The sequence below is a fragment of the Bombus huntii genome, chromosome 5, assembly GCF_024542735.1.
Source record: "Bombus huntii isolate Logan2020A chromosome 5, iyBomHunt1.1, whole genome shotgun sequence".
In the NCBI taxonomy this organism is placed as follows: domain Eukaryota; kingdom Metazoa; phylum Arthropoda; class Insecta; order Hymenoptera; family Apidae; genus Bombus; species Bombus huntii.
The window spans coordinates 7,313,826-7,341,516 of NC_066242.1; the positions used below are offsets into that span (position 1 = coordinate 7,313,826).

A 27,691-nucleotide genomic window follows, 5' to 3' on the forward strand; every position below is an offset into this window, starting at 1 on the left:
GAAAAACTGCGATATCGTACAATGAAATAGATGCAGAAATTGTAAAATAGTGAAACTAAATTCTAAAGATCTAATAATTTGTTACAACAAATATATTTTCAACATTGAATATACGTGATTTATAGCAAATATCCTTCTCCTTCATAAGTCGATCATTAATAATGGGACAAAACTTAATAGATACTATTATATTGTGCAATTCAAAGTTCAAAGAACGACACTTTATATGAACCGAGGTAATACATATCGTAAGAAGATAGAGATTTGCAAATTCGTGAAAACGTTTGGAAAATTTGCTGACCGATCGAGAAAGCGGAGACTCCATTTTCAAGAAGCCACGTCATCTCGTTCGCGTCTAAACACATTCTCCCTTTCATCGTCGCCAGCAGCTGTACTTACGTCGTTTTCCCTCCGCTACTTCAAATTACCACTCAATTCCTGAGCAGCGTTCGGCCGCAAAATTCAAACAAACACAATCGGTTAAGTACATCGTCGCTTTGACGCACTACCGCTGTATCCCGTTCCAATAAAACGTTTACCGTATTACAACGTCAACCGCGGCGGTTCGCCGAGAGTCAGCGTGCTGTTTGCTTTGGCCGCGTCTCTTCATTTTCCTCGTACAGCCAGCACCAGCTTTTCGAGCGATTTCTTGCCGGTGATTGCTTTGACGGGCGGTATCGGTTGCCTGGAAATCGAACGATCGCTTGTAAAACGCATAGAATCGTGGCTTTCAACGTTGATCCTTTCATTACGTACCATGAAGAGCTCTCTGTGCTCGCGTTTTCAGCATTTCACGCTAAAACTATTCACGAGAAAAGCACGAAACTCGTGCCAAAGAGATTAGAATGAGATGACGTGCAGATAATGTAGAGCAGGAAAAAGAGCTTCCACTTATATTTTATACGGAAAATCATTCAAATTCCTAAGAATACACCGTTGAAAATCAGAAAATTTCTATGAGGAATTACGAATTAGTCGTATTCGATCCTGTGTTATTTTTTAACCCTAATACTTCTAAAAGCGACGCTTTGATAAGTCGTATGCGAATTCAAAGGGAAGTGTATAATTTTTAGGAAGATCAATATTTAGAAAAATCACGAAGAAGACTAGGTTTGGATTTCTAATAATTTTGGTTGAATTTCTACTAATTTCCATGTGTCTTGCGATCATAGCACGCCTCGCTTCTTGAGATTTTATAGACTCGCTCATTAAATTTTTAACAATAGTTCAGCCTATTTGTGCCGTGATTGATGGTGAATGATCATGAAACGCGTTTTACGAGCTTCCTTTAAGGAGAAAGCTTCGGTGGCTGTATTAAATGAAGACATTAACATCAATTCAAACGCTATAACGCCTAATATATTGAGAAACTTGGTAAACACCAATTATCAGGCGATCTTCTGTTAATAACTAATTATTTCCTGTTTCAAAAACGTGCATAAGACTTTGCGAAATTGGACGAAATAACGGGAATCAGTTCGTTACAATTATTCTCATCTGTAACGCACCAAACAGATGAGCAATATGCGTATTGTAAAATATGAAACGCTTTTATTTCTTACAATAAAATTATATACGCATGTATATGTGGTATATATTGTTCGCGTGGTCCAATTAAAATTCAATGATTTGATTTTGAAAAGGAAACTTGGCCTACGATTTTTGGGTTATTTACGAGAATTACCGAACGAAGATTACGAAAGCGAAAAAATCTCGCATTAAAGGAAATTCGCAATAGGATACCAACAATAAGTAAAATAACTCCGAACATTCAAACTGTCCATCTATGTGCATGATAATATTCATTTCCGACCCCATATTTATACAAAATCAAAAGTATCAAATTTTAGTCAGACGTCCGCAAAGCAATAAGATGCGCGAAATTACTAATCGCCGAAAGTAACATAGAACCTAAAAGGCTCCAAGAATTATCTAATTACATTTCCACAAACGTATAAGACCCAAAAATTACACAGAACCAACAAATCCTCTTTTTCAAAATTTACCTTCTAATCACACTTCCGCAAAATTGGAGGATCTAAGGATTGGTAATCATCGAAATTACATAAAACCACCAAATCAGCCAGTACCAAACGCGTTTACTTTCTACGAATCAGCGATCGATGAATGTCTAAGATGGAAAAATGACTAATCGTGTTACAATCGGAAGTCAACGAACGCCGTCCTGACCCAAGAGAAGGTGAACGCGTGGGTGTAGCGTCGGAAAAAGAAGCTGCGGCCCCGTAGAGGGGCGAGGAGGTTGCAAAAGAGGTTCTCGTTGGTAGGTAGCGTGGTCTCTGCTCGTCGTCACGCTGTTAGCGCCGAGTTAATCGGGGCCGGAAATGAAGTGAGGGATAGAGGAATATTAATAACTGAATCTAATCAATTCCATGAAACGATGCTGGCCACCCCGCGCAGACTGAAAGAGCAAACCGTCCCTCGTTCTCTCTCTTTCTCTGTCTCTCTGTCTCTGTCTCTCTTTCACGCCCTAACTCTCTCCTCTCCTCCCCCTCTCCCTCCACCCTTCGGTATTTCCTCCTACGAGCTCCGGCAGCGATCTAATCAAATGCATCGCATTAAGCTAATTTAGTGGCGCTGCTAGCGTGGCGAACCGCTCTTTGCTCTGTCTCTGGCCTCCTCTCTCTTTCGTCGCCCCTGCAACGAGCTGCTTCGCGGTTTAACGCGAATTGTGCCGCTGACAAATTTTCAATTGCTGACACCGGCGCGCTCGCTAGCTACACGTCTTCGTTTTAGACACCAGACTCTGAGCAATATGTGACGTTCGTCACTGAACTCGGTTCAAACGCTGCAGATTTCCCGGAAAGTTTCCATTGTTCTTCTAAATCTATCTTCAGCGCGGATTCGTTATGAGTATCGTTAGGCTATGGTTCAAGGAGATGTGTGTTCCGAACACGTCAAAGCGGTCATACACAGTAGCGGATAGGAGAAAGTTTGAAATCCGTGAAATTCTGTGGTATATGTTAGGTACATCTATTCATCGCTCTTATTAAATGTAAATCCTTTTTGTGAAATTACGGTGTCTTTTTCTACCTCTTATGTTATAAACTTTCTTTCGTCTGTCGCTGTATATGTAATAAAATGTTGAGATGTTTCATTACGCGGAATAGCCTCTTAGAACACGCATCCACTGTAAAGTAACTACCGAACATAGGCTTACGAGTATTTGACAGCCACAGTATAGAATATCGAACAGGCATTGTGTATTGTGGCAGGAAGTCAAGATGGTTGTCTTTACAGGTACTCGAGATATTGATTAAGTACAAAAAGCAGTCACAGTCAGACGTTTCTAGAACTTTGAACACGGTGAACGTACCGCAAGAATTTCTATTTAAGTCATTCGGAAGACACATTGATCAATTTCGTAAATTGGAAAGTACAGACAAGTTATGTCGCACAGTCTTGTAACTTTGCCTTAGGATCTATCGTTATCTATGTCATCCCCTCGCGACTAATGAACCTACGGAAGTTAGTCATTTGTTTCTCAAGAATTAAATACTAAATGTAAGCTTGTGTAATACACAGATGACGGATATTTATGAAAATTCATATCTTTATAAATACGATTGAAAAAGTGGAATAAATATTATAACGAGTACCGTATTTTGGATATTTTACACATCTTTGACTATTATGTGAATTCTGTGGATTTTTGCACCTTTAAATTTCCCATAAGCGTATAAAATTCCGCAGTCTAGTGATGAAATTAAGAAAATAGTAAAATGTACAGTTAATCAGTTTCACCTGTGATTCATTTGCTTGTGACCGTAATAGAAATGGATTCTCTAATCGGCCAGTGTTCTCGTCTCGAGCAGCGTATTTTATTTAAATCGTTCACCAAAGGAAAGGAGAGTCATCAACGCGCCAATATTTTCGCCGCACTTGTTCCAATATTTTCCATTTCACTTCGCAACTCGCATATACGAAAAAATTGGCGAGACGCGGGTGCACGTTCGATCGGACAGCGAGACGTTTATTTTCGTTCTCCCGAAATCTGACTTTTTCTTCGGCCGGTATAATGACACGGCTCGTTTCTCTCCGCTTGGCGAGGAGTTATCGGTTGGAATCGGCGCGCAAACGAACCTAAATCCCGCGACAGGTCGCGCTGCTCGCGGCCCCTAATTTCGGGGATAAAGAGCCGGGGAAAAATTGCGGGATCTATGCCGGCGATGGACGCGAGTAATCGCCGCCACATTTCACCGCGGCTTTGCGCGTTATTTATGCGGTCAAGCAGTTATGCCACTTTACAGCGATCGTCCGAAATAAGGCAAGCGCGAGTTTTAAGACGCGACCTCGGGGCCACTGAGTTATTGGCCCCGGCTGCATTTCTACTCTTACTTTGTAACTTTGGATTTGTCAGCGAATCCCCCGCCACCTGCTTGCAAGGGTATTAGGTGCTACGTGTAATTATCCTCCTTGCTGTATTATTTCACAATGTACGTTTCAACGTATTAATAACACGCAATATTCACATAGGAAATTATAAAATCCTTCGGTGAGATTCTTCAATCAGAATCTTCAAACGAACCACTTACAAAAATATAAAGTCGTGGTCGTAACTGTTGCATGCCTTTTTTAATTTTACGGTTTACTTTTTACGTACGAAGATCACAGGTTCATTTTTGTTAATATCCCTGGACGTTCAGGAAAGTGACAGACACATATTCAATTCTATAATTAACACTAGATCTACCGATGGTTAATACGAAGCTATTTCTATCAAAACCAGTGAAAATGAATGGAAAAAATACGTAACAATAGAATATTTTTTCTATTTATTGATTTATCACTTTCTTACAGAAGGAATTCCATGTTATGTAGTACATTTTTGGTATTATTAATCCATCCGGGACCATGATCCCTAAACGAGGGTTGACACATTTATAACATTGTAGAACCAGTCATTTTGACTGGTATGATATTTCTAGTGTTAACATCTAGCGATCAATCCGGAATTTTCCTGATATCTGATATCATCATATTGAATGATACGCGGTAAAAATGTTAAAAACGTGTGAGAAGTTATACAAAACGAGGAAACTGGTTAATTGCAAATCGATAAACAGATTGCAGGACCCTTTTACGCTTTGACAAGTAGCAGTCATTTTGACTGCTGTTCGTGTATATAGCCTTAATACAAAATTATTTTGAATTTGAATACATAAAAAACAAAATAAAATTCATTATATCATTCTTTTAGTTATCGTTGCGAAAGTCATTACATCATTGTGGAAAAAATGTAACATGAAGTAGGAATTTTAAAATAAAATTGTAAAACCAGTCAATTTGACTGGCGTGATAGTTCTAGTGCTAAAATAGATCAGGTATAGTACCAATATATGTGTAGAATTGAATAACGACATACTAAATTCTGGAAATTACACTTCTACAAGAGATTGAAAATGTGACTCGTTCTTTCGTTTATCGTCTTCGTATTATATAGTGTCGTGTAACATTGTGCAGGAAATGATAAATCTAACGATGTAAGATCCTTTAAATAGAAGATTTTTTAGCTTTCCTCTTCCTGGCTTTTCGTCAGAGTCTTAAAACGAACCAGGATTACTGTCTAGACAGGGGAAATTATGATTCCCGGTATCTCGAAAGTGAAATTGGTCCGGTAATCAAAGAAGAATACCCAGAAGTTCACTTCTGCTGAAAGTGGATCAGTTAACAGAGAATGTGTTATAAAGACGGATATCATTAATCGTGAAAATTTTCGATGTATAAGCGTATAATAAAATAATAATAGAATCTTGTAAATAGAAAGTCATTTAATTCACATCTGTCCCTCGTTTTCATAATTTAATTCACCATTTTGTCATTTCACGATTAATACGAAGTTCTATAATCGAATCGACTTTTTAGAAAGCTTATTTTCTTTTGAGCAATCTGTTCTTTCTCGCGAAGATTTGATTTAGAGTCAAATAAATTTTGCAAGTCCGAAATTATTTTCTATTTCATGCTACCATTACTTTCAGCTTAAATTAAACGAAAATTATTGAAAACGAGCGAGACAAGGAATCGCCGTCGTTTCACAGAAAAAATCCACTGGGTCGATAATAAATTTTCCAAAGTGTACTGGCCGTTTAATGGCACCAGAAGAGCTTCTCAATCTTCGTTCAATCGGAGCAGAGACACGAAACTGATGGGTATCACACGGCGAGTCTTTAATTCATATTATAAGCTACTCGAGACTAGTTGAAATGACATTTACGAGCAAAACTCAAACGACGCGAACCTTCAGAGGTCTTTTACCTTCTACGTACGCGTGCTGCCGAACCATATTCGCAGATCAAAAGCCGATTCGTGGAAATTGCCAATGTGGAAATAAATTAATGCTATCGTGAATCATCGTGCCGATTCATTCGGTAATTCTATTCGTCCTTTTACGTAGAACTTAATTTTTCGATCATATTATTATCGATTCTTTCTTCATCGAACTCTATTAGTCATCCACAGAAATAAATGACTGTAACTGTAATTATCAAATAACTATCGTACATTTCTATTAATTAGGTAATCATCTCTTATCTAATTTAAAATTTCAATACGTTTTGTCAGTGAAACTTGAGCAAAAATATGAAACTTAAATAAGAAAGCTTCTAATTTACAGGAACTTGCGTAAAGCGTGTAAATAGGGAACTGCCTATTCATAAATTAACTGTATTACAAATAGTATGGTTTCTAGTTTCTTCTATAATACAAAATCGCTATAAATATCACGGTCAACTTGGAAATGTTTATTACAGTATCTAATAGTTACGAACTAAATTAAGTTGGTTTTGTTATAAAAACCAAGTATCGATAAAACGTAAAAATAACCAATTCTAATAAATAGAACTAAATTCCAATAATTTCCCAAGAAATTAGAGACCAAGCTTAATATATCATGTTCAGGGAACTGTTAGACCAATCACTGTAATTCTCGTGGTTGCTACACGTTCTAACGAGTCTTTGAAAGAGCAACGCGATTTAGACACGTTCACGTGTTACAGTGGCATTGGAAAATTAGGCAGCTCGACGTTGGTGGCCAGAACCGGCGATTTTTCCAGCGCGAACGCTTAATATCGGCATATCGCGGACCGTGTTCCTGTTGTAAATACATCGTCTATATTTACGGGACGTATATTTAGTGTGTATTCGCGTGCAACGGTGCCGCGAACGAAGACAAGGTGGGTGTGTCCGGGGAACTCACACGCTGCCCGCGAGACGATCAGTCATTTTGAAGCTTCAGCCCTCGTCAAAATTGTCGCGGATTCCTTCCTCCTGTCTCGCGTCTGTCGCGCTTCGAACGAGCTTCATTAACGGGGGACAGGCAAACCGGGACGGACACGCCGCCCGAACTCTTTTCGCCTCCTCAAAGAAACCTTGGGGGCGTGTGAACTGCTAAATTGTTCGGGGAACTTACGCTCCGCATATGAATATTGGAGACCAGGGTAAATTGCAGTTTTTGTTGCGAATTTCTAGCAATATTTACAGAATCATACTTATGAATTGATTGTAGATTTAACGAATTTAAAATAAAATTAAACATTCCTACTATCGATGGTTATTCGAATTAAAAAAAGGCAATTAATACATACTTTAGGAATTATGTAAAAAAAATTCGTATTTATATTTTTTAAATGTTATTTTGTTTCCTTATCACACGCTCGCTATAACATTGTATTAAGAGCAAGCAGCGTGTCTGCAGCGATTATCATCTTTTATTTTTCTGTAAAACGAGACCGCACTGATTCTTAGAACATTTTCGGCAATTATTTTCCATGCTTGACCAAGATTCTTCTTTTTCACACATAGAGAGGAAATGAATTTTTATTTGTGAAGATATACTAATTTAATCTACTACTATAACTGAGCCACTTATGCTACCATTCAATATCGTATACGCTAATATTACCATGACCAGGACATTAAGCTAAATTACGTTTCAAATCCGATTTCCTTAAAAAAGAAGCTTCGTCAGAAAGAATCTCATTCTGCTTGTTTCGCATACAACCCTACCATCCATACCACCCTTACTATATCTAACATTTCACTCCACAAAAGCCATTAAACAAAGCCAAATATCGATCGAGGTATACTACAAAACATATCACTCTCAAACACCTATAATTCATTTCGCTCGCAAAAAGTTTTCCCTTTCTCAGGCATTCGGTTGGTTCCATCGAACGCGCGAACAGAGAAAGAGCGGTGGATGTGTCTCAGGCCGAATCTGATAGCACTCGCAAGTCTATATTAAGACGATGGCACGCCATGAAAATAAGCCGGGTTAGTGCGGCGAAGTTGGCAGTGGCGGTGAGGGACGCATTAAACGAGATCGGTGTTTCCGACACAAAGACGGGTTCGCTTTGGCATAAGTCAAAATCTTCGCTATGCGAGCGGACACGCGTGGCCGCGACCTGACTTCTCAACCCCCGGGTTTATTTCCGAGTCAATTAGGCTCGTTTGTTTGGAAGGCCGCGGTCCACCCGAGCAATTACGGCTCCGTTAACGCCGCATTTCCTGTGGACAGGTGGCCGATCGGTACGGCAGCCCGGAACGCGACACAGGAATCGCAAATATCTCGAGACTTCCGGCCCTCTGTGACACAGCTCCTCGTCGACACGTTACGCGTCCAACGATCGAACTGTACGACCGTGATACACTAGTCGTGAATCTGCTTAGATTTGATATACACGTACGTAGAATGTCTTGCAGAAACAGGACCAGGGATATTATTGGACGATTATAAATTCAAGGAAACATAATGAATAAGTTGATACTTATGTAAATTCATAGGATAATAAACGCAAAACAAGCAAACATGTAAGACACGTACGAGAAAGCAAGAAATCTTAAAAAGTCATTGGAAAATTATTAAATTTTTTAAGAATTATTATCTAACGTTACAAATAATTTATGTATTTAATGTTGCGATACAAATTTCGCAAGTGATTTGCAAGCTTTTGTTTTAATAAGTTTACTGTTAATGTTACGCAAAGTTTAGTGAAATGGCACACTGCGCGTAACAAACGGTAAATAATATTTTATAACAATATTACAGATCTTCAAAGGCATCAAGCTATTGATATAAAGCGCGTGAATCACTGTTGGCATGTAAAACCATTTCAATGATGCGTCAAATCCGTTTTCCATCTAGTTCCACATAAACTCTAAATCTGCCAAAATGCTGTTAATAGCCTCGTCTTCTAAAACTTTTAACCACAACCACGATAAAATATTTTTCTTGATTTCGATATTTCCTATATATTTCCATTTACCTTGCACGTTTTAAACTTTTCGTTCTTTTTGCCATCCCAAGTACTGCAAGCAAATATACAAGCGAACCGCGCGAAATTCTTATCGCAACAAAGATACCATATAGTTTATTACCAGCAAACTACGAATTTCCCAGCAGACTTTCTACCATTTTACAGGAAGTCGTGCCACAGTTTCGCCGGGCGTAAACGTCTCACTTTCTCCAGCGGGAATAAACGTCGGCACGGGGTGCGGCTTTCGACCGTCCGAATAATTCTGACCAATTAACCCTGCGAGCACAAAGAAGCACGAAAAGAAAAGCGAGGCCGACCTTGACGCGTACAAATGCGCCGATGAATAACCGAGTCATTTTATTTAGAGAACCGATCCGTCTTTTCGCGAGCAGGAACGAATCGGGAGACGGAAACTGGGGAAAAAGAAGCCGAGAAACGGTCTCTGCCCGGTTGCTCAGAATAGCAGCCTAGTCACCGTGGTTTTTCGCTACTTCGTCCGCTTCTTCGCGGTCGGTCGATGTCGGAATATGTCGACCAATTAATTCCCACCCTTTGATTCCGTACTGGGGCTCGCTATATAAATTCCTGCTTTTGTATTCCTTTTACGTGTACTTCTAGTCGGCTATTGAAACATTCGCTGCAACCAGGATTTTAAAAATTAATTATTACGGCGATATAATATTCTTTTTTGAACGCGAAGATGCAACAGCTGTGGATGTTTAACAAAAACAAAGACTGTCATTACATTGATATCGTTATTGAAATAATTCACGGAATCTTTGTATTGGCTCACAAGTTAGATCGATAGAAAGTATTGAATTATGAATGATTTTAACTTTGAAGAAGAAAGGGTCGATTCGATCAATATTTCGCGCAATAAGAACCGAAATGAATGGTGCGGTGAATAAGAAACAAACGTATGGACTGTCTCCTCAAATTTTGTTCAAAATAACGAATATTCGAGAAGGTATTGCGTTTATGATGTATATAAATATAATATAACATATAAAAGTAATAAATACTAGATAAGCACGTAGTACTACAAAAGAACATATTGTACCTTGCAAGATGTTATCGCATATCTTCAAAGGGTTAAAAATATATAATATCCTGCAACATCAGAAATATTTACCCAGGCCAAAATTAATTTTTCTATTTCTCAATATTCTGTCAGAAATTCTTCATTCTGTTAAGCTTGCTGCTTCATTCAGGTGTTTCAGGATTTTAGCAATTTTCCACACATCCCTATGCAACCCCAATTGCCCCCAGTAGTTGCATTAATCGCGTGTGCAAGCATGCTAATTAACTCGTCCATAGATTACACTTCTTCTGCGAATCGATTGCTATATTTAAGAGAAACGTTAAAAATGAATAATTACGTGATTCTCTGATACTGCCGCATCATTTATGGCTCTTTATTATTACCAATCGCAATTATTTCTTCATTTGATTATTCTTTTCGTATCAAAAGACGTCGCTCGTACATAAATAAGTAATAATAATAATAATATTCCACAACGACTCACGAAACAGCAACGACAACGGAACATAAAAATTCGAGGGTTAAGTCAACAGAGCAGCGCGTTGAAACGCTTGTCCACGAAGAAGAGGAATGCATTCCGCCCGCAGTAGGCGCATCGCCGGTAGCACTTTTGGCAAGTATTCAGCTCGCTATTTTTTCCGCGTGCACGGTTCGCGGGCTCCTCCGCGTGACGTCCTCGATTCGTCGAAGAGATTCATGGCCGCTGATCTCTCAGCGGCGATCTTCGAGACGAAGGTGACGGCTCGGCCGCGTTTCCGAGAGTTACGGAGACAACCGGGCTGATTTAAAGCGCGCTTAAGCGGGGAATAATGCAAGCCCTGCCAGACCGGCTGTTTATATTTATCGTTCCAATGAAGGGAAATTATGATCTTTTTTCGGGTCCCGTATTTTGTCTCGCGAACCCACGACCAAAGGGTGCTGCTAATTGATCATTGCCTCTTAGCATAAAGCTTCACGATGCGGTGTGTTCGGTTTCCGGGAAGATTTCGGTTATTTTGTGGTACCATTTGATGTACGTTAAATAGCTGAATTTAAATGAAGAATCTCGTGAACGCAGACTCTAATAGATTGAAATCTTCTTTTAAACGTATAATAGTGTTTCTTAGCTCTTTTACTAGGAGACAAATAACCTACAACCAGCTCTTTCATATTTATGTAAGAACATATTTGTAATATGATAGATAAAGTAAAACATTTAAGACAGTTTAATAGGTACTTTTAGTTAGACTTTGAAGAGACTAGAGTCTCTCGCTTTGGTTTTCTTTTATTTGTCGAAAATGAAGCTAACTAATAAAGTATCGCGATGTAGCCAGATGGAATAAAACAAAGGTTGAAATTATTTATAGAAACCTATTATTTTTGTTATTTGTTGCTAGTTTGTTTGTAGCTGCTATTTACGTTACTCGAATAGAAGCTACTTCTTAAGAGCGAAGTCTGTTAACGCGGCGAAACAAATGACCCAGAACTCGCGGTGCTCGCGCTAAATACGCAGCGACTGCAGTGAAATAACACTGCTCGTACGACATTTACGAGTCGGCTTTTCCGATTTTTCCCGTACTAAAGGAACGTTATTCGAAATGTTAAATTTTATGTCGAAAGTGGCCGACGATGTGCATTTTTTTACGTGCCGCGGCACACGTTCTAACTACCTGTACGTAACTGCTAACGTATACTGTTACGCTGCGGCTTCATACGGCGTTATGAATAAAATGTTAACTGTTAATTAAAATTGCAAACCGTGTTCTTTATGTTACATCGTATAATACCTAATATAATACTATTATGTAATATCTCGTGCGTGTTGAGATAACGTAGCGTTATATATCGTCGTACACAATGGAACGAGTGTGTTTGCAGCTCGAAGCTGTTTCGAGGGGAAATTATCCCTTGAAAACGACGAAATTGGAGCTATCCCATCGACGCTGAAATAGCTAATAAAAATGGCGGATGAATAGTAGGGCAAAAAAAAAAAAAAGAGGAGAACCGAAAATACCAGTCGGAACCAATGTAAAATAAACTTGTATGTCTCCAAAAACGAAGATCGATAGTCGCGAGCGAAACAGCCACTGGGAAGCATGGTCGTTTTATCAAACTGGTCGGAACATAGAGCGGTTTTCATAACACCGAAATCGTCACATTCGAATTTGCCACTGGAGAACTTGTGAAGTAATTGCCCGGCCGGTTTCACGATGCTCGTAAACGTCCGAGTAGATCAAACCTTCATAGGTTGTCGCGCGCGTGTTTAGCTGGTTTTCTCTGGCGCAACTGCTACTCATGAAATTCCACTGCGACTATGACCTGTTAATGGCACGGCGGACACATGCAATAAAAAACGTCTGCTTAAAATATATCTACCAGCTTTGGTGAATTTTAGTTGCTTCATGACGTATTATATTATTATTATATTTATATTTACTATCACGTAGGGTTGTTGACCTGATATTGCATAGGGATTAATGTGGGTCATTTTCTATCTTTCTTTGTATCGATCGATTTTCTGTTTAATCCGACGAGGAAAAATAGAAGAAGTTGTATTTGACATTTCTAGATATAAACGTTGCAGATGTAGAATAATTATTGACCGATGATTAATTATTTTGTGCCAAGTTCGTCTTTAAGATCTATATTTATTTAGATTCCACGATTTATTTATTTTCCAACAATTTCTTAACGTCTCACTTTTCATTCCGAGGTTGATTCTTGAGATTAGAAAGATTCTATACTGGAGCAGAATAGCGTCCGTTTTGTGAATCTTATTTCGTTCATTTCAACAAGAATATTCCAAAATATCTGTTACTTTAAACTCTGTAACTTTTAATTTCACAATTCTCTCTCCCTCCCTTACCAATACTTGCGATCATTTTCCGCAATTCCAAAAATCTTGCAATATTCTAATGCCTCGTGCCAGGACCGCAGAATTCTCAATTTTCAATTTCAGTGGATGCTTTTGACTCCGTTTCACATATCCGAGAAACCAGCCCCGAACCGATACTTTCTCCATTCGACAACCCAAGGAAACTCACCCCTTCCGTCTCGCTAATAGCCAGAAAACGTTGTAGACACGACACCTAAAAATATTCGGTGCACGCGATCACCTTCCTCCTCCGATGCTGGTAGTCGTCTTCGTTGTTCGTTGACGCCAGCGTCGACGATAAATAAGCGTGTCCCTGTTGGTGCGGCGGGGCCACGGGGGCAGTTAAGATATGACGACACACTTAGTGTCGCGAATAAAGCAACGCGGTCCGTTGCACGTTGCACTTTCCAACGTGCGTCGCATCGAACCGCACACACCAGGGGCGGTTCTATCGGCTCCGACGCCCACGAACCGCCCCGCACCGTTTTCAATCGGTTATCGATCAGGGGGTGGGTTTCCGTGGAGATTGAATGGCGACGTTATTGGCTGCCTGTCAGAATTTCGCGGCAAATCAAACGTGATCAATCGGGCAAACAGACTGGCTGGTCGTCGACTGCGCGGTGCAAAGAATTCGACTTGTAGTCCAGTGGAGGGTTGCTGATCGTTGCTATGCATAGTGATTTTTTTTTTCATTCGCGGGTTGGAGTAGGACTAGTGTGACTAGGATTAATCGCTATTGTACAGTTATTGGATATTTTCCAGTTAGTTTCATTTTAGTATTTAAAGGAAGGCATGTAGGGGTGTAATAAGCGCATTGCAACAGTAGAGCGACAACGTGCGCTTATAAATATATTTCTATGAAAATAAATAGATATATATATGTAAACATGTTTCTATTTCAATGGAAGTCAGCGTTATTTTTGACAAAACACCTACATTTTATCAATAATTGTATCCTTCGTTTTAATGGAATTAATTCAACAAATTCTGTAATGTTAGTATTAATCATTACATCTTCTCCGTATTCATGTCGATGCTTGTGTTCCACCCACTAATCGTTACTACAATTTGGATATTTCATCAACTTTTGCATACCTATTGCACGCGTTTTATACATCTTCGCGGCTTTCAATTTTTATAGACATCCGCAGTCTATCGATCAATTACGTTTATATCTCCCACATGATCGACCATTTTATTTCGTATTTCACGGAGGACTGTCCTGAATTTGATTCTATAAAGGTAACAAGATCCATTTCGAAAGTTTTGACGAAACGAGGGACGTTGTTATTGCGCGGAATTGCTATGCACCTAATTCGGTGACCGGCACGTCGCCGGTAAATCGGCCGGAAAATAAATTACCGATTGCCTTGGCAATAATCCCGGCTGATTTTCAGGAAAACACGACGGGTTAATGCGAAAATCGTCGCTTTTTTGTTGCTCGGGCCTGAGTTTAACGTCGCGTGACAATGATGCGACGAAAGTGATAACCATAACTCTGTCAAACGCTCGCCGCCGACGGTCCTATCTGGAAAAACGATAATTGCAGAATCAAATTTGCCCCGGGGGACCTCTGTCAGAAATAGACACTGGCTGGTAACACAGGCTGGAGGAGGAGCGCGGTGACAAAAGGAGGTGAAAAAAATTTTTCGCAGGAAGTTTGACCAGTTTCGCTTGACAAACGACTTCGTCAAACGGCGCGGTATCTCTTTTGCCGAAACGTTGCTGCGTCGCGTCGCGCTAAAATTGTCCTTTGCCGGAAAATGACGGAGATATTGCTAAATCTGATATCGAAGTTATTAACGAAATATGAATCGCGTCGCGTGCATTCATCGCTCCTCGGAAGGTACGAAGTAACGTTTTGTTACCAACTACAATTCTTACTTTCTTGATAGACATTTGTCGATCGAACAAATTAAATCTTACAAATTATAAAACGTTCGTAATCTGCAACTGTTATGCGCGATCCTTATTTAATATTTATAATTAGAAATTTCATACTTGTAAGACATTACTAATGATATTAGTTCGATTTATTGCAGAATTACCTTAATGGCGGTACGTAGGATTTACCGTTTGCCAAATAGTTACGTTTTAACCGACCTGTGTATACATATTGTGGCTACAAAGAGTATCTATACAAAGAAGCGTCTTTTTATCAAGTTCTATATGTAGGCTTCAGTTTCGTAGTATCACAGTTTTATAGTCGTACGAAAGTATTATCAAATGATATGAAATTTGATATACTTGAAGCACACTCGTAGCACAATATCGGAATCATCAGCATTAAAAACACGTATCCTGGCGTATCGTTGGGGAGAAGAGGGCAAAAGGGAAATGGCCGATCGACGAGAGCGTCGAGGCTTCACTGAGAGCCCGGCTACGGAACCAAAATGGAGACACTGCTAGGCTTTGTCGTGCCAAAATTCTCTGCGACACAGCGATGAAGAGGCAGAGACAAAGGCGCGAAGGCATTACCACGAAACTTCGACAGAGGCCGCGGATTATATGTATCTGGCACAAAGAGAAAAACGCCGTATCCATTATAGCCGAAACGCCGATGCAACGAGAGGATGCATTAAGTCCGGCACCGCAGCCACCCCCGCGTTGCGTGCATCAGCTTCGGTTATAAATAGATCCCGTTGGGGTTGAACCGTTCTGCCAGAGGATGATCGACTGCTGTTCGTGCTTTGAATATTTTTCCCAAGGCCGATTTTCGCGGAAACAATGAAACTTGCGTCGTTAGAGTCGTGGAATCCGTTCTGCGAAGTGGCTAAACTTGGAAATTGATTTGTTTATTTTATCGTGAATTCTGCGTTACCGATATCGAGATTCTTCATCGATCAATCACTTTAAGCTTCCTCTCAAGTTTCTAGAAGACAAGAGCCGTTATAAATTACTTAATATTCCCAAATAATTTGACAATTATTGAACATTTCTAAATAATTTGATAATTGTATCGATAATTGTATTGGCTCTATGGAAAAGTAGTATTCGAAGCTCGTTTTGTTCGAACAACGACTTGCTCGTCTTTTGCAACTGCGTGTCTCTCAACAATAACACATTCGTTGCCAGTGAAACTAGGCGCTAAGCTCTTCCACTCGAGAACTAGTGAGGTGTGACGAGAAGCTGCGACGATACTGGTTGAGCTTTTTATTAGCTCCGACTCGGTGGGATGTTCAGTGGGAGTTCGGATATGAAACCGAGTGCATTGGTTTCTGAGAAGGCGAGTAAATGTTTAACGATCGTGTTGATTAGACCGCATTGCCTGGGGATGTTTGAGAAAAAGAAAGATGTAGTACGATTTGTCATTACTATGGTGAACAGAGTAATGAATATGAGCACAACTTTTTATAACAATAAAGCGGAAAAAAATTTTTTGGTATCACATCGGTCAACCAATGGTTAATATTTCGTAATTTTATGAAATTTTATTATAATAACTTTTTGATAAGAAACTGCATTCCCTATCTTTAACCGTACATTGATAATTGACAACTGAGAAAATTTCTCATTTTTCCACTTCCAGTTTTCAACTGCCAATTATTATTTAGTATAGAAAAATTGTACCAATATTTTTGATTGATTATTGCAACACGTCCCTATACTATAACTGCTCCATAAGCAAAGATAAAAATATCGTGTCAATGTCAAAACATCGTTTATCAGCCTGTTATTACGTTAATTACCAGCTATCCCGAAACGAAGGTTAAAGAAGGAAAAGTACTGTAAATATCGTTGAAATCGAAAGATATGAATTTCGCATCATAAAAATTTACCAAGAGCAAAGTCCACTTTCTCGGATAAAAATTGGGACACTTTCGTGGATCTCTTTTGTCGTGAGGCTGTTCGTTGGCTCTGTTTGTACAGTTCTCCTGCGACAATGCGAACGTAACACCGGACTACTTCCATCTTCTGTCGGATATGTTTGCCGCGCTCTCTGAAGCCGGCTGCTAAAACAACAAACCGAAGAAGAGTAGCCAGCGCAGGACTTAGCTGACTTAAAGCGCGACGCAGATGTTACTCCCATCAATTTGGAACGAGCAAACATTAAAATCCCTCGTGTAACTGATGCACTACGCTCGTTTTCGAACTTAATTCCGCGCGCATGGAACAATACTTACCATGCGAAACGACTGTCGAGGACGTTCGGCCGCGTTTAAAATGGACGAGAGACCTTCGGCCGATGAAGTGGCCGATTCACGTTGTCGAACAATTCGTGATACGTACAGTTAAAGAATCTCCTGAGTTTGGAAACTTCGTCTGGTACGTTATAGTCGTGCGATATGAGCACGCAGTCAAGATGTAAGAGGAATCTCTAATTGATTGAAATATCTAAATTAGAAAATGTTGTAGAAACTTCCATGATCCTTCTAACAAGATGAATAACGTAAAAAATGGTCGACTTCAAGAATTCACCTTTCTTTTTTTATCGTATGTTGCATTTAAAAATTGATGGGTTTCCTAATTGAGAATAAATATTTCTTTGAGAGTATTTATTCGTTCTGTAGTTTAACAAACGCACTATATATAACTAATTTATTTCAAAACGGAGCTAAATAAAGCTTTAGACATTAATAAGGCACGGAAGGTACGGCAACAAGCTGAAACACAGAATTACAGGAGAAAGTAAAATACAAGAAAATTTTAATGAATGGAGAAAGTTGCAAACTAACATGAAATAATACAGATCTAAACATGGAACAGCCACAAGACAGCATTAGAAAGGCAATGTATCTCTCAACCTACCCTCTCTAATTTAAAATTATTTAAAATCTCTCAATCACAATTTCAAACAAAAGAGCCACGTATACAACCCGTGAAAGCTATCGTAAAGATCTTCAAATGTCGGAACCATCTATGTTGACAGTTTGTTCCGGGTCACAACGAACCAAGTCAAAAGTCATAGAGCAGTTCTACCCGTGTCGGAGTATTTCAATTCGTGAATCGTGCTCGGTCGCGAGTCGCGGTCTGCGTCGTCTATAGAGGTCGTGCATTCCAGGAATAGGCTGTCACGAGCGGTGCCAATGCAGCCACTAACCTATAACTTATTTCACGTATCGTTTGACGTGATGCATTCGATCCAATAATATCCGCCTAGGATCGAGAACGACGTCGGCGGGGCGCACCGGAGCAAATTCATAACGCTACATCGCATCGTGCCGGCACCGTCGTTGGATGTTCCGCGAACCACGGCCCGCGACGTGGATATTAATTGATCCCTAACCGTTGCCTCCATCTGAGGAACAACTTCCTCGATCGTCGCCAAGGGAACGAACGATGTTTGTCGTTCCGCGAAAATTCTGCTCCCGCTAAACGGACGATCGGCTCTCGCGGTCTCGACCTCTCGTTGCCGCGCGTGACTCACGAAAATTGTTCGTGACGCCACTTGTTCCAGGAAGGAACTTTAATACGGTCGATAGTCGCCATTCGATGTGATTTTGTTTCTAAGGCGAAGCTTGCAACGTCGATGGAGATAAGATTTTGAAGAGGAATCGATCGGAGAGTACAGGGCCAAGGTCGAAGTTCAGGGATGCTTTGTTTGCATGATGATTAATTTCTGAATTCATGTATACACTGATAAATAAAAATATTGGCACGGATGAACTTTTCGTATATGTACAATTCTATGAATATTTGCAGAGGAGACGATTCCTCTGACAAATTAACTTCTGACTCGCTTCTCTTCCTCCAGATTGCAGCCGTCAAGGGTTAAACACCGTCATATAGAACCTTTGAAGAATTCTGAATAATCATCGTTAGAAAAATAGGGAAATTTCTGTCTCAATGTTCACCCACAAACAACTATCCGAAAGTACAAAGGAAAAAATGAAAAGAGACACGCTTTATGGTTCCATTTCAGTTGATTCGAGTGGAATCGTACAGAGGAAGCCCTGCCCAAAAATGCGCTCTGTAAGCTGGAAAATTTATATCAAATCACAGGTTGTCAAGAATAAATGGCCGAGGCAATAACGTGTCCAATAAACAGTCACTCGAAAGACCGCTTATTTACGCGAGTAAATAAACAATTTATTTCTCTCGTTTCATCCGGTTGTTGCTCGTAACCGCCGCCAACTGAACGAAATCGTCAAACGAATTTAGCTGGCGAAATAATTGAACCGATTACGACCGCCAAGGGCAGGGAAAATTCAATTTCACGTTGCATGAAATTCAGACGAGTCTTGGTCGCGTCGCGATGCCGATGAGCAGCGTCGTCGGCCCTTAGGTTCACGATTGGATCGTCGATCGACAGATTGTGATTCGTACAACACGGTTCTAACCACTCGTTTACCAATTCGAGGCGTTGCTACCTATTTTCGACGACCAACGCCGGGTCACGGCCTATTCCTCGTTCACGGTGGGCGTCGTCGCATCGACTTGGTGATAAATTGGACCTGATCACACACCTACCTTCGCACCTTCCGGGTACTGGTCGCCAACCATCTCACCTCTTTGGAAGAGTAGCCTCGATCTAAAGATACCGCGGGCCATCGAAAACGCCGGATCATCGGTTGCCAATGATCCCTGTTCTTGCAATGATATTCTTGCTCCTATACTGTTCTTCGTATAGTAGTCGATGGGATAGCGTGCGAGCTTCTTTGTCTTCGACGAGTTACTTGGTTTAACGGTAACGTGACCAGAGTGAGGCTGTATGTAAAATGATGGGAAAGTGCTTAAAAATGAATTAAAAGTATTTAATTAGTGTAACATGAAACGTGATTTATCCGAAGTTTAAATTTGATGGGCCGATACTATATCTGTGAAATGTGATCCTATCGTCAAGTATCAACCACGGTAAAGAAGAAAACATTTCCTATAAATTACGTACATATATAATTAGAATATTCTTGTGATTTTCTTACGTGAGTTTCAATTTGAAAAAAACTGCCGCGAAAATATTGATATAACGATCACAAGCTTCTTATATTTTATCCAGAACTCGACATAGCTAATAATGAACTGTAAGGATAAAAGAACTAGAGATATGGAAAACAAGTAAGAACTACGAAGAACAAGTAAAACAACTACTGCAGCTTGAAATTGAAAGAAAAGAACGAAAGGAAAAAATAGAGAGCTATCGCGAAGAACGAAAAGTTCAAGCTCGCTTTCAGTACTTGTTGTTAGTTAATCAGCACAAAAATCTTTAAAAACTCACGTAAATTGCATCTGTAGTTGACAAATCGACGCAATCTCGCGTGTTGTATCTCGATTTGCTTATTGGTTTTCCGTTACACGTAGCAGCATGGAGGAGCCGCGAACGGAAGCGCATCCACGAGAATTTCCCATGATTTCCAGCAGAAATAGCTCACCACAGTAATGGGTATCTCGCATTTTATCACGTTTCGAGCGTGAAAGAGTCGTCTTCGATTTCCACTCTATTTCCTGCGTTTTCCACGAGGAATCTCGAGCCGGTTTTATATCCCCTCGACGGCCGACCGAAAATAAACGTCCGACCATTTATATCGGGAGCATACATTATTCGATTCTTTACGAGACCCGCGTCTACTCGAATGACTAATTGGAACAACAACAATGGATATATTTTACAGCGAAAGCAGCGGAGGTGGCCACGGCTCGAGCGGTTTGAAATACATTTATTGCCGCAGCCCGAGACACAATCGAATCCTGTCGGACAAGAAGAGGACCCCACTGCTCTTCCTTATCTTTCGTCGTAAATTAATCTGCCGCGTTTCACCCTCCGTGCCGGGCTTTCGTCCTGACCCTGCCCTCTCCCTCTGTTTTGCTCGCTAATATCCCTAAAACATCCCCGACTACGGGGGTCTTCTTAGAACCAGACTCTTAAAAATTGTTTTCTTTCTCCTCGGATAACCTTTTGTACAACAACCTCTCTGCTTATTTTTCTTCGCGTCCACGGATACCGATATTCATTGTCGCTCTCCCTATAACTAACTGTTGATGGAAATATCGTAATCCGTACATCGAATTATATACAGTGTAAGTATGTTGCTCTATTCATTTAGATATTCTCATGTGCTTCTTGTTATTCTTGGTTTTGCCGTATCCGTTGCCAGTCAAGCGAATACGACGATGTTAATGAGTTTGATGGCAATTTTTTCTAATAAGCTTATTTCAGTATGATACGCGTAAATGTTGCCATCGATATATTAAATTCCCCTGTACGCTGTACGAGAAAATGTTTGAAACGAAAGATTAGTTGTATTTCGGAGCGTGTACATTTTGAGAGCCAGAGTTACTTTCGAGAAAACAGGCAAGGATTACTCTAAATGTTATGATATGTATTTCGCATTAAATAGCTTATATATTTTTTATATCACAGGTATTTATTTTATGCACTTCTGCTAAATATCTCTGATGAATGAATACAAATCCTGATAAATAGTATACAAATCTCAGCATAAAAGAATCCACTGCACAAGTATTTTCACGCACCCGCGCTTGGTAAAATGTTCGTTGCACGACAGAAATCATCTTTAAAATCACCTAAGGAGGTGTGTAAATTGCAAGCAAACGAACAGCGGAACAAGCTATTTCCGTCTATAACCTTTCGGATCACGGAGAAGCATAAAATTGTGCAATTAATAAATCCATTCGTGCGTTCACATCAAACGAGATGTTCGTCCGGTCGCACGTGCAAGCGTAAAGGATTTCTTTGACGATTTCCATTCCGCGAATGGCGGTCTGCGTACGGGAACATAACGAACCGTGTCCTGGCAGTTGCGGCGCAGGAACAAATGCGGCGTGTTAGCATAAATCTCGAAATCCGTTTGAAAGCGGGAGCCTATTATCGCTCCCGGACGACCGAGATCGTCTTTCTGTGACGGACGCTGGCTAATTAAACAAATGCTTGGCCAGGTCGGACCTGGATCCCGGGTTTAACCTTTAAGCTCCACTCTATTGTCCGATATATTACATTTTTTAATTTACGAAAAACACTTTACACGTTTGAAACGATTCTTCGGGCCGATTGAAATTATACGAGCTGTTTAGAAGCCGCACTGATCGACTTAATAAATTAAAAAGTAGAAAAATGTCAGGATGTTAGAGATATTACTTTTGAAAATTCCACTTATTTACACGATATTCTTCTGATCGATACGTGACAGGAAATTCAAAACCAAATTAATTTGAACTGTATGTCTATTATGATTTTGCTAAGCAAGAACCAGGCAACATTGACGTAAGAACGTGTCGAAGAATATCACCGAGCTTTCGAGAAGGAAATGTTAATCAAAGATCGTCGACAAAATTCTAAATCACAGAGATCTGATGCAATTTCGAGATGGAAAAGTTAGTATCCAAACGATGGGAAGAAGCGATAGGAAATGAATCCTGTAATTTCATATCAAACTTCCCATAAAATGAAACAATAAAATTATGAACCCTGATAACTCAGGCCAGCGTTTCTCGCCAATGATGTCTGGAAAAATACGTTAACGATCAAGTTGTACGCCGTGTAAGACAGATCCAAGTTGCGAATCAGAACCCCGCGGAATCTCGTCGTATTTATTCTGCATCGTCGTAGTCGAAAGTATCTTCCATTTAAGAAGCGTAGACAATCGGGATTGCGAATTCGCTGTCGACAAAGGCGGGATCGCAATCAATAGGTCTTCTCAATGGAGGCCGTCTATCTCTAATGCCGTACATAATTTAGGCATTAAAATACGAGCAGCCGGTAGCGGAGGTGCTATTAGCGTGGGGTGTGCGAAAGCGGATGACGCCACCCGATGCAATTATACTTTATGCCCTCTGCCACCCCCTGCCGACGTCTCCTCTCTATTTCAAACCTGCCTTCATCCACGAAAGAGCCACTGCTCGTCTCTTCTTTCCTCTTCGACTGTGTCTATCTTATCCTTTCCCTCTGCATCATCCCTTAGTCATCCTCTTCTTTCCACCCTGGTCCTTGGTCCACCCAGTTCTCGCTCCACGACGAGTATAGATTTATAACTACTTAAACTTTCGCGATTTATTTCCCGCTTATCGTTCGTCTGGATATGTTTACCCAAGTTTACTTATCACTTAGTGAATGCAAATGAGAGATCCGAGGGGGGTGGCACCGGGTCTGGCTTGAATTAAGCCGGAGTCGATCTCGGTTAAATGTGTAGATCCAGCTGGCAACGTTATCGTCGATCGTTCTGTTATTAATTTCTCGATTCTGGCCATTTATGGAAATTTGCATTTTTAGAGATATAATTAAGAAAACGGTACTTTGGTAGAAAATTGTTGTACTTGCGATTAGTAGATATCGCGAAGGGTGCTATTCTTTGCACATTTCAATATTAACGTATTATGTGCATTATTTGTATTTTTGCATCTTGAAAATTCCCATAAATATAGAGATCCGTGGTCTATTAGTTTCTTTGAGCAACCGTCATTGCTTTCTACTTTTAAACCTATTACGCTTACTATTAAACGTTGATGAATATGAAGGTGGAACTTGAAAATTGGAGAATTACTTTTCTATATTAAATATATACATGCAGTAAGTATCTATAGTGTTACAACTCCGATTTTGGTAACGGAGAAAGTAACGAAGTAGCGAAAGTTGGTGATTCTATCGATGCGAAGAAATTTTGAAGAAGAAACAACGGTGTCTAGTCCAAATTCAACAAACATACACGTTCGGTATAATTTGAACTAATTTTGGTGTGGCGTGCAATATTTTAAAGGACAGTGATCGAGTGTACAGAATATATCATGACAAAGCGACGGGTGTGAAAGAATGAGCCAGTCGAACGCGTTAACTGTTTCAACGCAGTGAAGTCATTTATTAGCCGTGTAGACTAAGTTGCTATTTTCGCGAAGCTGCTATGCCGCGTGTGTTGGTTTCGACTTTTGCAAGCCACAGTTGCAAGACGGATTTGATCGTGCCAAGCTGATGGCGATTTCACAGTGTATTTAGAGACGCGCCACGCTAAGGGCTCGATTAATTGTATTTAACTATCAAGTTTATATCGTGCTTATTTTCATCGTCCTATTTGCAACGCTATAGTATTTCACGTGAAACACGCGACGATATCTTTAACATTGAAAATACTGGAATTGTCGAAATGACCAATTTATAGCTTTTCATAGATTTATAACGATCGTATCAGGGTGAATTTTTCGCGATTTCAATAATTCTTTGCAAAGATTTATCTTTCCAACCGAACTCACCTCTCGTTTCTATTTTTTTTAGTTTCAGTGATAAATGAGAAATCGAAGTGACAAACAATGTGAGTATCGGAAATTCAGGTTTCCAATGGAAACAGAAAAAGCATTCTGGTTAAAGTTGAAAAAACAAAAGAATGTTATTTTTTTAAATTATTGATTACCCGCTCTCTACCAACTTTCAACCCTACAGCAAGCAGCCAAATAGTTTCTGTACTAGAATGGTGCCAAAAAGCACGGCACAGAAATTAGATCGGCTCATAATTTTTAAGGAAATCGAAGCTCTTCATTGGGCGAACCTTCTATAAATAGTAGGAGGTCAGACGGTGCTACTTCTAGACTAATTACGGATGTCATTGAACTGGCTGAGAATTAGCTTTAGCGCTATTAACAAAGATTCTGATAAAATCTTCCTATATTTGACTCGGGTCTATCTCACAGGTCTTTCGATCTTTCTTTCAGTAACCAGCGTACACAATCGGGCGTCGAATATTCTCAAAGTTTTGGTAGAAAATAAAATTCTTCCTTCTAATCAACTTATTCTCCTATTTCTTGAAACTGGTATGCCTGTCCTGGAAATGAAATTCAATTTCAACTAATAAAATATCCTTTCAGGCTTGATTTCAATGTAATTAATCGATTTTCCTTCGCGCAACCCAAACTTAATGAATATTTTATACGGATTAAACGTCTGTCAGGAAAAGGATACAGAAAGAGGAAAAGAGCATCGAGAACATTGATCGTTCACATACATCTACATCGTGGAAATTTTCGATCGACATCAGCGTCCAATTATTTACCGGCAAATTCCGACCAGCGACACGAGTTAAATGGCGCAAATTCAGACAGAGGCTAGGGACGGAGAGGAGGAGGGGGAGGGAGAGGAGATGAAGCGGGAGGGTAAAATCTACTTTCGGTTCGCGATGTGTATTCGAATGCACGGGCTCACCTTTCGCGGACTGAAGGGATGCCGGCGGGGATAGGAAAAGGCGGACGAGTAATAGCTACGGAATATTGCAATAATATGCAAAGTATATGAGGGATATATTAATTTCGCGAAAACGGTGGAAATGTAGAGAGTTGCTGCCTCGGCAGAGCCCGGTTTCTGCGGGCTTCCGTGCCCAAAAGAGGCGGCACATCGGAGTCTGGGGGTGGAAGGTGGTCGAGACGAGAAACCGGGGGCTTCACAGACAAATAAATACACGATATTTCACCGGATGGGAAATGAGAGTTTGCTTCGTGGCTTGCTTACCGGCTAGACTCCGCGAAACTGAATTTTAATTCTGAGGAGCGTGTATCTACATACCTCGATTACCTACTCCGCCATATAATGTACGACAGATACGCTTTATTACATGCGGCGGATTCGTTGCCCTGTAATTCGTCCGACCGATGGAATGTCGTATTAAGTCGAATATCAGCGACAACCTTTTCCGGTAATGTTCCAACACGGAAATACTTTTAACTCTTCTCTCGCTATTTTCCGAGAAATTGCGCAATTTTGAGGACATTGGTCTGTGTTCACAAAATGGGATTATTTTTCATATTTGAAAAGAAAAAATACATGTGAATTTTAGTATAGGCTGTCGGTTCGAAAATTAGGTTTTGGAGAATCGAAGGATTGATCGGAATATTGACATCCTCAAACGTCGATTGTTGTTTTATCCTTCGGAGAAGGAGCTACCCTTATTGTACACAGAGGAATTATCCTTACGCTTGCACCACGTACAATTTTTCTCAAGTATATCGCAACTAAAGTATTGCAGTATGAACTTTCTATCGAGGAAATAAATAAAACTCAAGTGTAAGATAACTTCCGCGAACTTTCTCCTCGAACAGCACCGCGACCAGACTCAAAATTCTTGGAATAAAAAAAGAGAGATGGAAAATGATATCGCAAACAAAACTTGCAAGTTTTCCAAACGTGAAGGGAGAAAGTAGAAGAAAGAAAAAAAAATAGAGGGAAACGGTAAACTCGGAAGGGCTCGTTTAGTAACCACTGTTCGAAAGGCCAAAGGCATCGAGGTTTGGTGACGCGGAGAGGTACGGGACCGAGAGCCGGTCATAAGTTCAAGCCAAGAATTCGCACGGGAATGAGGAATTGAAGTAAGTTGCGGCTTTGCCGACTCTAGCACTCGTCGTCGTCGTCGTCCTCGTCGTCGTCGTCGTCCTCGTCGTCGTCGTCGTCCTCGTCGTCGTCGTCGTTGGGCCGGCGATGGTGTGGTAGTACCGGTCGGTTCTGCCGGATAAAAAGTTGAGAAAAGCAAGAGTTGAGATCAATACCTCCGACCGACCGCCCCATCACGACCCCCTGGCTTCTCCGTAGAAGTCGCCAGACTTGTGAGACCTCTCAGAGACTTCGAGCACTCTTTCTCTCTTTCCCCTCTCAGTCAGCGTTTTCTTTCTTCAGGTAACACGGAGAAATGTGGAAATTCTCCTCACCCGGCCGCGAAACCTTGTCCCGAATCCTTGCAAGTAGTTCCTCTAACGCCACTTGCACTGAATTTATTCGATGTCGAGCTCGTTGTCATCGTTGCTCGCGATTATTATTGACAACACCTTGGTGACAAAACTGTTCGTTAGCGTGGCCCTTCGTTTATGCCTTCTTCTTCGTGATGTATCGATAATAATACACGTTCGATGCCTTAATTTAGTAAAAATTAAAAGTCAGAGATTATATGTAAAGATGAGATCTATTGACTGAATTTGGAATATTACATCAGTTGGACCAAGCTCCATCGTTCTCGTGCTTTGGAACACGTCAATTGTTTTAATCGAAACTTCGATATAATACTCGTAAACGTATTTCACATATTTCCATTTTCTTAGTTATTAGAATATTTCCCTGCAGTTTGGTCCAGCAAGTTTACATAGAATTTATTTTATTTAAATACACGATGGAAGCAAAAATAACAAAACTATAGCATTCGTCGGAAATAATCCAACGAACGTTCCGATCTTCCTTTCCAATTCCATTTCTCTGAACATCGTCCGAAAAACGAAACAGATCGCTCTCCTAGTCACATCCGAAGACGTTTTACACCCCGTTATAATTCACGGTTAATCCAATCTGCCTGTTAGAAGATCGCTACGTTGATCCGTGAGAATCCTTCTAGTGGCGCGAAGATACAACAACCGGTGACAGTTGCCGAAAAAGAAAACGTGGGTGGTTGAAGAAGGGGATGGACGTGCAGACGTTGGAAGCTTCTTGGTCGCAGCAGGACGAGGGTTGTAACTCGCGTATATCCATAGCACATAATCTCGGATACCGCGAACGAGAGAGCCAGCTGAAAACGCGCGAAAGGAGAAGAGAGAAAACGAGGTCGTTCTCCTCCCCGTGACCACCCTCGGTCACCAACATTCCCCATTCCGGTCGGCTTCGGGCCGAGTTGT

The 27,691-nt window shown here is 40.4% G+C and overlaps 1 long non-coding RNA gene across 4 annotated transcripts in view; it reads right to left on the minus strand.

Annotated features, from left to right (window-relative positions):
- The window catches only part of LOC126865825 (uncharacterized), a 56,390-nt gene that overhangs the window by 22,432 nt on the left and 6,267 nt on the right, over positions 1–27,691 (minus strand). The window contains exons 2-3 of one of the 4 annotated variants that reach the window (XR_007689690.1): positions 540–685; positions 400–438 (exon numbers count right to left, since the gene is read on the minus strand). The exons of 1 other annotated variant lie outside the window; for it this stretch is intronic. This is a non-coding gene — a long non-coding RNA (uncharacterized LOC126865825). Of the gene's footprint in view, positions 1–399; positions 686–756; positions 1,855–27,691 lie in introns of those variants that run through there. 2 more of the 4 variants (XR_007689689.1, XR_007689687.1) reach the window with 2 other exon arrangements.